This window comes from Mustela nigripes, chromosome 8 (genome assembly GCF_022355385.1).
Source record: "Mustela nigripes isolate SB6536 chromosome 8, MUSNIG.SB6536, whole genome shotgun sequence".
Taxonomy (NCBI): domain Eukaryota; kingdom Metazoa; phylum Chordata; class Mammalia; order Carnivora; family Mustelidae; genus Mustela; species Mustela nigripes.
The window spans coordinates 43,691,599-43,702,543 of NC_081564.1; the positions used below are offsets into that span (position 1 = coordinate 43,691,599).

General features: G+C 38.7%; 1 pseudogene; it reads right to left on the reverse strand.

The window, feature by feature from the left end:
- Positions 1 to 796: 796 nt before the first annotated feature.
- On the reverse strand, positions 797 to 9,348 carry LOC132022988 (small ribosomal subunit protein eS17-like; annotated as a pseudogene).
- Positions 9,349 to 10,945: the final 1,597 nt, after the last annotated feature.

Genomic DNA, 10,945 nt, shown 5'->3' on the forward strand with positions numbered 1-10,945 from the left:
TGACACGATTCCACCATCACGACATCATTCAGAACAGTTTCATTGTCCTAAAATCTGCCAGTGTTCCATTTACTCATCGTTTTCTCTTAACCCCTTCTCATCTTTTCAAACTCCTGGCAACCACTGATCTTTTGATTGTCTCTGCAATTTTACCTTTTCCAGAATGTCATGTAAGTTGGAATCCCACAAAATGTAGCTATTTCAGATTGGTTTCTTTCACTTGATAATGAGCAATTAAGGTTCTTCCCTATCTTTTCATGGCTTGATAGCTCATTCCTTTTTATCACTGAATATATATTCCATTATCTGGATGTGCTATAATTTGTCCATTTACCTACTGAAGGACTTTTGGGACAAGTCTGAATAAGCATTTCTGTGAACATTTCTCTGTGGACATGAGTTTTCAACTCCTTTGGGTAAATATCAGGGAGCACAATTGCTGGGTCATCTGGTAGACTAGGTTTAACTTTGTAAGAAACTGCCACATTGTCTTCCAAAGTGGTTGTGCTATTTTGCATCCTCACCAGCAATGAATGAGAATCCCTGCTGTTCCACATCCTTGTCAGTATTTGGTGTTGTCAGTGATTTGGATATTCTTCATTCAAACAGGTGTGTAGTAGGGTCTCGTTGTTGTTTTAATTTGCAGTTCTCTAAAGATATACATTGAGGATCTTTTCATATGCTTCCTTTCCATCTGTATATCATCTTTGGTGAGGTATCTGTTCAGGTTTGGGGCCACTCTTTGTTGGTGCTCTTGTCCAAGGTTTATTGGGATTTTACAGTCCAGCAGAAGGATTCAAACAGTTCCACGTGGTGTTTTGAAATTCATCCCAACTGTAGGCTGAGTGACCTGTAGACTGGACACACTGCCAAAGTCCAAGAGTTTCAACATGTCCTTAGTGTCAGGATCTACTTCCATGATCTCCTGATGCAGGGCTGAGACATGAGGAACGTCATTCTCTCTCCTTTCTCTCTCCACCTCCTGCTGCTTGCTGGAGATCCCTCTCTCCGGGCCTCTCTGAATCCCCTTCACCAGTTATGTGACATGGCCCACTATCTTGTCACAGAACATCTTGCTGGGAATAACAGTGATATCTTTGCACAAGCCTGTTGGTGTGGAAGTTCTCTAGGCACATGTCATACTCCTCAATTATGAAGGCAGCTGCCTTCATGGTTTTGGTATGAACATTCCAGGTTGGTGGGGATGGTAAAAGAGAACTTTTGACCTATTTCTTACTTGGGTTGTTTGTTTTTTTATCATTGAGTTTTAAGAGTGGTTTGCACATTTTGGCTACAAGTCCTTTATCTGATGGGTGGTTTACAAATATTTTCCCCAGTCTGTGGCTTTTTTTCATTCACACAATCTCCTTCACTTTTCAATGACAGCTTTGTTTGAGGGATGTAGAACCTTGGCTTGATGGATTTTTTTTCCCCAACATTTTGGATATTTCACTCCACTCTCTTGTTGCTTGCATGGTTTTTGATAAGATGCCCAATGTAATTTGTATCCTTGTTTCCCTATAGATAAGATGTTTTGTTTCTCTAGTGTCTTCTTTTTTTTTTTTTTTTTTTTGAGAAGGGGGTAGTGGGGAGAATAAGCCTGCATAAGCCAGGGCTGGGGAGGGGCAGAAGGAGAGGGAAAGAGAGAATCTCAAGCAGACTCCACTCCTAGTGCAGAGCCCAACATGGGGTTCAGTCTCACAACCCTGAAATCATGACCTGAGTGGAAATCAAGAATCAGACACTTACCTGACTGAGTCACCTAAGTGCCCTTTTTCTGGTTTCTTTAAGGATTTTCCCTTGGTCATTGATTCTCTGAAATTTGAATGATATGCCAACGTGTATACCTTTAAATATTTATCCAACTTGGCATTCTCTGAGTTTCCTGGGTCTGTATCTGTTCTTGGCCATTATCCCTTCAAATATTTTCTCTACTCCATTCCCCTTTTCTTCTCCTTCAGATATTCCAACAATGCATATGTTTCATCTTTTGTAATTGTCCCACAGCTCTTGGATGTTCCGTTTTATTTCATTGCCATTTGTTTTCCCTCTATGCATCTCAGTTTGGGAAGTTTCTGTTGACATATCTGAAAGCTCACTGACTCTTTCCTCCTTCATGTCCAGTCTCCTGATGGATCCACTGCACACACATTCTTTACTTCTATTACAGTGGTTTTGACGTACAGCCTTTCTTTCTTACAGTTCTCATCTCTTTGTTTACATTACCCACTCGTTCGGCCTGTTGACTATTTTTTTTTTCCATTAGAGCCCTTAACATAGGAAACATAATTATTTTAAAACTAATAATTCTAGCAACCGTGTCATATCTAAATCTGGTTCTGATGCTTGCTCTCCTTCTTTAGGCTGTGTATTTTATTTGCTTATTTTGCTTTGTACTTTTTTGGTTGAACGCCTCACACGATATATCAGGTAGTAGTAGGCCTTTCGTGGGAGGTATTATATTAGTCTAGCTAGGAGTTGGGATGTATGGAATATTTGTGTAGCTGCAGGTTCCAGAGACTTCCAATTTCTCTTACCTCTTTGTTTTATCTCCTTTGCCAGCTTTGGGCTTTCCTAAGTACTTCATCTTAGACAAAGCCTGTGTCTTGCAACTCTTGCAGTTATAGGCCACTGCTATTATATTGAAGCCCTGCTGGGTGATAGTGGTGGGGACAGGTGTGGGGGAGGGGAAACCTTCTATAATCTTATTACTACACCTCAGTGTCTTAATGGGCCTGTGTCCCTGGGCTGTGACTTTGCCAGCTGTTTCTTAGCTATCTGCCCTTCCTCCTTAGATAAGACAGGAAGGTTAGAGAAGGGTCTATGAAAATTAAGTGTAGGGCAAAACTGTTTGGGGCCTTAGTGTACATTGTCTGCGCCTAGGAGCAGTTTTAGGTCCACAGGTATTGAAAAGAGTGAGAAGGACAAAGCTTTCGGGAGCCCTAACTCTGAAGAAAGGCTGGAGATGTTGGGATTGTCTGAAACAGAATTTGGAGCAAGAGCGTGATGACTGGGGCGATAGGTAGTGATGTTAACTGGCTCCTGTTTTTTCTGTGGGCTGAAGGAATAAACAGGGAAGTCTTGGGCTAGGAGAGAAAATGCAGGTGAAACTAGTAAGGGAGGTTTAGGTGTTTCAAAGATTGAGAGAATGGATGAGTCAACTAGACAGAAACTGCAAGTTACAGAAATCATGGTCAGTGAACTAAGCTGTATCAAGGTCCTGTCAGTGACCCTGTGCAGCAACTACAACAGAGACTGGAGTGTGTCTGCGACCAGGAGAAACCAGCCCATGAGAATGCATTCAGTGTAGACATTGCAGATTTGTCCTGTCTCTTTTGCTGCCTCTGACATTTGGCATGCAGAGTGAAAAGGATATAATATCGAGAAGGAGATTTTATATATATATATATATATTGAGAAGGTTTCCTGATAGCAGAGCATACAGATATTTAAATGTTGCAATTTGAAGCATTTCATGATCCTAATTTAGCAACTGACATGCCCACCTGACACTCTGAATCCAGGTGTAAGCCCCACTCTATTCCTCTTGTAAATCACAACATCGCCTTCTTCCCTTTTTGATCGGCTCAGTTTAGGTGATAATAACACTACCAAACAGCCCAGTTTGCGCAAGGTCAAGAATGGGGAAAAAAATGGCTCTTCGTTTTTCAAACAGTTTCTTTTTTACAACAGAAAAATTCTGCTTTAGTCTCCCTGATTTATCGTTATCTCTGATGTGTAGGCTTACTTCAATATTTATTCACATTTTAGTAAGGAGTTTTCCTCTTTCGAAAGAACAGACTAGAGAAGAAACTATGGAGAAGTTTCTATGGAGAAGAAACCATATGAAGGAGGGAGTACAGAGCAAAGTAAATGGGAAGGGTCAGCTGTTCCCTGATACAGGAACAGGCTTATCCATTTAGACAAGGACACAATGTATAAGGGAATTGAAACAAAATAAAGCAAAACCATACAGCGTCTTGTTCTTTGGGGTGGTGTCAACAGATAAGTGGTCATGGAGACAATTTCCTCAGAGTCTTGTGTATGAGCTTTACTTGAGATTTGCTTCAACACCTGGCTTAGAGCAAAATACGACCATTTGTTCAAAATATTTATTAATATTTTTCTGACCCATTATGTACCAAATATTATTCTCAGCACAGACATAAAGCAATAAAGAAAACACACACACACACACACAATCCCTTTATACACGGAGACTACATTTTGTGGATGAGAGGGAGAACTTCAGTAAACAAGTAAAATAAATAATATATCCAATGGTGATACACGCTACGGGAAAAAATTAAACAGGAAAAGGGAAGAGAGTGCTGGGATAAGGGATATGGTTATAATTTTAAGTTGGTTGGAGAAGCTTTCTCTGATTAGGTGATATTGGAGCAAAGACCTGAGGGCCAAGTGGGAGTGAGCCATGTGGCTCTGTGGAGGGAGAATGTTGCAAATGGGGAATAGTTAGTATAAAATTTCCAAGTCAGGAGAATTCCTGGAATGTCAGAGAAACAGAAAGGAGGCATGTGGCTGGAGAGGTGTTAGACCTGGAAGAGGAGAAGGAGATGAAATCAGACAGGTTTTAGGTGCCAGGTCATGGAAGGCCTTTTAAGTCATTGTAAGGACAGTTTTTTCTTTATTTTTTTACTCTCAATGAGCTGGGAGCTGCTGGAGAATTTTGAGCAAAGAGGTGACGTGAGATGATATATTTTAAAGGCTCACTCTGCCATGTTCTGGGTAGACGGTAGAGGTACAAAGGAGGGAGCAGGGAGAAAGCTCCTGGTAGCTTCCAGGAAGGAGTTATGGCTAAAGTTGGGGGGAGTAGTGGAGATGGTGAAAGGTTCACATTCTGGATACATTTCAAAGACAGACCCAGCAGAATTTCCTGACTATCAGGATGTGGAATGTGAGAGGAAAGAGGAGTCCATGATGACTCTAAGTTTTTAGCATGAGCAACTGGAAGGAAAGGGTTGCATCTCTTGAGTGGGAAAGCAGGACCACAAAAGGTGTGGAGGAGTGCTCATGAGCTTGGTTTGCCCTCCAGATGTTAGGGTGTTGGAAAGATGAAGAAGAACCAGTGGAGGACAATGGAAAGGAACAACCAGGATGTAACAGGAAAATGGAGAAAATGTGGTGTTCCAAAATGATCAAGTAAAGAAAGTGTTTCAAGGAGGAGGGATTGATCAACTGTGTCACCTGTTCAGATAATTCAAGTAAAATGCAGACAGAGAAGACCTGTGGATTTAGTCATGGAGAATATGGGAAATTCCTGCAATCCTGGTGCCCATGATCACGTAGGTTAAAACTTCAAAAAAGAAAGCAAAATTAAGTTGCATGTAATTCAGGTGGAGGAATGAGGAATTGAGGTCATTGTCAAAAGGTTGAAGTCTATTTGGCAAGTTATCTGTACAATAAAGGTGTGACTTTTGCTCTATCTCATATCCATGCTCAACTACTGCTCATTAATTACGGTTCAAGTTTGCTAGTGAGTTCAGGGATGGGGTCCATGCTCTCATTATGTAACCTTGAACCTGTGCCTAAAATGACTTAGATTTTCTCATGATGAAAACAAACATAATGGTCACCACTAAACTAAAATATCAAAGCCTGGGAATTGTTGGCCTGAGGGAACAATGCTGGCACTGGATTTTCTGAAAAGGAAAGCCACATTCCACAGCTACCTTGAGGTCTGTAGAATGGAACAATTAAAAATACAGAAAAAGAAAAACTGCCAATCCAAATCCCTTTGGGAGGATTAGATGGCTCCTTCATAACTATGCCCTGATAAGAATGGACATTCCTCACTAGCATAATCACCTGTTGCCATTTGGAATTCAGGAAGTGTTGTAGAGTCAGGGAATAAATGAAATGAATCAATGAATTAGTTATGGTTCAATGGCTCTCCCTGACTCATCTGACCACATGTCAATTATTCTTTCTTATTTCTTTGGCCCTACCAGACTTATCTCTACATTCCTTGAAGACTATATCAAGACTCTATTCTTTGACACACTTAGTTCAGTTTTCGACACTTCATGTATTCGTCAGGGTTCTCCAGAGAAACAAAACCAATAGGATATATGTTCTAAGAGGAGATTATTATAGGAATTGGTTCACATGATTATGGAGGCTGAGAAGCTTTGTGATCTGCCCTCTACAAGCTGGAGAACCAGAAGCTGCTGATATAATTCAGATAGAGTCCGAAGGTAGAAGAACCAAGAGCACCAACATCTGAGGACAGGAGAAAATGGATGCCTTAATTCAAGCAGAGAGAATTTGCTGTTCCTCTACCTTTTTGTTCTATTCAAGCCCTTAGCTGATTAGGGGATGCCTGCCCTCACTGATGAGGGTACTCTTCTTTATTCAGATATGGATTCAAATATCAATCTCTCTAAACACATCTTTGTAGACAAGTCCAGAAATAATGTTTCAGCATGTTATCTGGGCATTCTTCAGTCCAGTCAAGGTGAAGCATGAAATTAACCATCATCATATATAATAATTGACAGAGCAAAAACATTTCCTAAAGAAATTGAACTAATCCAAATCAAGAAACTAAATTTAATTTAAAATCCTCAAGATAAAGAGACAAAAGGAACAATCCAAATAAACTTTACCAAATTCAGATTATTATGGTTTGTAGGTTTAAATAAATTGGATCCATATTGTCACACCTTCCTCCCATGTTTTGGTATTTAAGACTCTCATCAGAAGGTTTCCACCATTAATCACTAACTATTATTTGCTGTTGTCAATCACTGGTAAAGGACTCTCCAGCACAACAACAGCATCCGTCCAGAACCCTGTGTAACTATGTAACTGGTGCGTAGCCCTGTGTAACTGGTGTGATGTTTTTTGCCAGGGATTTTGTTTTCTTGGTTGCACAAACTTAGAGGTATCTCAATGAAATCATGTGATTTTAGTCCACACCACACACACACACACACACACACACACATACACACACAACCTGACTCCTTATGTACCACCCCAGGGGATCTCAGCTAGCATTCTTGCTTGTTTACCCCCAAATAAGTTTACATCATTGCTTAGGTGTTGAGAGGTTTGATGGTGGTCCATCCTACTCAAAGATTGTTGGGCTCATATTCCTTATTCACACTGAAGATAAGAGTTATTGTAACGGTGATCTTCAGCAGTGCCATGGATAATGGGAAGGAAAAGCAAAACGTTGAACTCTAATCTTAGACCTAATTTGTGATCTTTCTCTCTTGCTGACTTAGTAAAGCAGATTTTGTGAGCTTTCAAACAATAGAGATGTGTATTCGGAAATAGAATGTTGCTCTTCTCTGTTTTTACCTCTGCTGCTCTATTGGTAACATGATACTTGAGGTTGCAGCAGAGCTTCCAAAATAAACTTGATCTTTAGAGTTTTACAACAATGATGGGTGAGCCCACAAAGTTCAGAGATTCTGTCTAAACGGAGAGTTAATGGTTTTGCGCCAATTTTCTTTACCTCTGAGTTACGAGCTGAAGTTTTCACAAAGATGGCAATTTCTTAACTGTTTCATGCCACTGATAGAACATTACACAAAAAGAAAACATTTCCTAAACAGCCATTCATCCATCCAACAACAACTCATTGTAGTTTCTAATGTTTTGCCCAAGCCTAGATTAAAACACTGAACATAAGGAATATGGTGTTCAGATTTGCAAAGTGGGATATGAAAGCCCACTCTTCATAGACTTGTACCTTGACACACCCAGTCCTCTCTTGTCCACCAACCTTTGATGGAGGCCATCCTCCAGAAACACTTACTCTTAGGTTGTTAGCTATGTCAACCAAGAGAAAGGCAGATTTCCCAGCCAGGGCTTGTCAAGAAATGAGGAGGGATTTCCTATTCTTATCCTTTGCAATTATTTTTTTAAAAAGAAAGAAAGAAAAGAAAAGAAAAACAAAACAGATGTCACTGAAAGATATTATAATAACCATGGAATCAAATCCTAAAATAAAATTCAGAAAGCCAAGCCAGTATTCTTCTAGATATGGGGATACACTATTAGGATCTCAGAGCTATGACAATAGTGGTTTGGGTTATAGGACAGGATAGTTAGTCACTGGCAATACTACTCACTGAGGTGACATGCCCATGAGGAGGCTGGAACAGACATTCATGCCCACCACACAGTTCTGAAGGGGAGTCTTTTCCACCACATAGATAACAAACTACAGAGTCAGACCTTGGATCAAGATTTCCAGCTTCTAAGTCTGTATCATTCATCTGCCTCTGGGGTGAAATCTTGAATTACATAGACAGTTTCCTTTTATTTGACTAAATATTTGAAAATTGATTTTGAATTATAAAAGCATTATTTGTGCCTAATCTAAACCTACTGCATATAAGTAGGAATTAATGTAATCTGTTCAGCACCAGCCTCTTGGAGTTGTAAGAATTAATTTTTTTTTAATTTTTATTTATTTAGTTGACAGAAAGAGAGAGAGAGATCACAAGTAGACAGAGAGGCAGGCAGAGAGAGAGGAAGAAGCAGGCTCCCTGCTGAGCAGAGATCCCAATGCAGGGCTTGATCCCAGGACCATGAGATCATGACCTCAGCTGAAGGCAGAGGCCCCAACCCACTGAGCCACCAAGGTGCCCCATGGAGTTGTAAGAATTAAATAGAATAACGCACACAAAGCAGAGAGCTTAATAAATGCTCAATAGACTATGGCTATAATTATTGGTAATAAAAATAAAATATGTCTGTTGTAGACAATACATGCAAGTATAAAGCAGAAAAATAACAATTATCCGTAAATCTATCACACTGATTTAATCACTGAACCATTATGACATATATTCTGGTTTTCTAGATAATGCCACATAATACATTTCTTTGTTATGAAAACTTTCAAATTTATATAAAGCTTAAAAGATAAATATAAAGAACACCTTTATATCTTCAGCCTAGAGACAATATTTATAAACACTTTGCTCTATCTATCTAAATATGGGCATATGTATATATTTTCATAAGTACATATTCATTTTTGCAGACATATTTTAAAATAAATTGAATTCACCATGGGATCTCAACCCTAAATATTTCAATATGCATCTCGTATAAAAAAAGACATTCTCACATGTAATCATCATATCATTATCACAACAGAATATTAATGTTTTTCCCTATGCCATTTAATATCCAGTTCACAATCACATTTTCTTAGTTGTCCACAAAATTACTTTTTCCTTTTTTTCTCCCCAAATCAATTCATGCATTGTGTTTGTTTATATCTCCTCTGGTCTAAAACCATCTTCTCACCAGCTTTAAATTACTTTAATCATATATTTAATGATGCATACCTTCCAGTGTAGGCATGGCCCTCCCAATCCTTTAGCTATAGACACACAAGTTGTTCCCTTTTTTTTTCTTCCTCTTACAAGCCATGCTATGAACATTTGATTCACTAACTTTTCATCTTTTTTTTTAAGATTTTATTTATTTATTTACACAAAGAGAGAGATCACAAGTAGGCAGAGGAACAGGCAGAGAGAGAGGGGGAAGCAGGCTCGCCGCCGAGCAGAGAGCCTAACGCAGGGCTCAATCCCAGGACCCCAAGATCATGACCCAAGCCGAAGGCAGAGGCTTAACCCACTGAGCGATCCAGGTGCCCCAACTTTTCATTTTTTCTGATGACTTCCAAATACTTGTTTTTCCTAAAAGATATACAAATATTTACATATTAACAGATCATGTTCCAGAAAGTTTGATCTACTGCTATTCCCTAAAGTATTTGAGTACGCCAGCTGAGTTGGGGTTCTCAACCTCTAGGTTGAGACTTGAACATCTCCCCTCCAGGGGACATTTCATGGTCATCTATACTGTGTGAGCTTCTGTCTTGTTCCCGTAGTTCATCCTTCCTGGGATTACTTCATTATCTGCCTCCTCCTGCAGAAAAACAAGGAATCTCTACTCGAAGAGGTCATAATTTTTCTCTGAAACTGGAAGCTCAGTGAAACTGATGCATTGCTTTTTTTATTGTGTTGATATTCATAAACTTAACATAAAACTTCTGGCTCTTTAATTTTTGCCAACACTATACACATTAAGATTAAACATTACCATATGTACATTAAAAATTGTCAGTATTTTGAAACCAATGAAAACTAATCCATAAGGGAATCCTTTGAAAATTCTTATTTTAAAATAACCTAAATAAGCAATATTAGGTGAGTGGGCAAGTGAGTGTGGCAAATCTGTATAATAATGCAGTCTGTAGTGATTTGCAATAGTGTTCATAAAAGGTTTGTAATAACATGGGGGGGATATTACTAAACAGTGTGATACAATAATTGTTAGAAATTCAGAATAATAAATATAGGACAAAGAGACTAGTCAGATCTAGTTAATGTTGCAAGTATGGGTGATCAAAATTACTTTTATTAGTGTTTTATTTCTTTCTATCCAAAGCACAACAATGAAAGAATGAACTTTGAAAAAACATTAAACATCCATGGTTCCTGTTTACCAAACTAAAAGTTGAAAAGGAGTTTTCACTCACAAAAATTTCTAAACTTTTTAATCTGATTTTTGTAGCATGAACCTAATGATAATAGTACTTCAATCTATAAAGAATCTGGCAAAAATAAAACAAGCAAGCAACCATCGAGCAAATAAATCTTCTGTGATTTTTCCATTTCCTTCTGAAGATTTTTAGCCATGTTTTCTTCTAGCACTATTTATAATTATTCCAATTTTTAATTTATAGGCCCCTTGATGAAATGTATCCATATCTCTATTTAATCTCGGTATGAAAATAACATAGCAAATGCCAGGTGATTTTACTGTCTTCATTTTGAGCAATAATTAAAGAAGATTTACTAAGCATTTCGAACTCAGCATTATACTTGGTGTTAAATAAAGCAGCTTGCACCATAGACTTGGCCTGAGCTCTAGAACCTTACAGCTAATGACC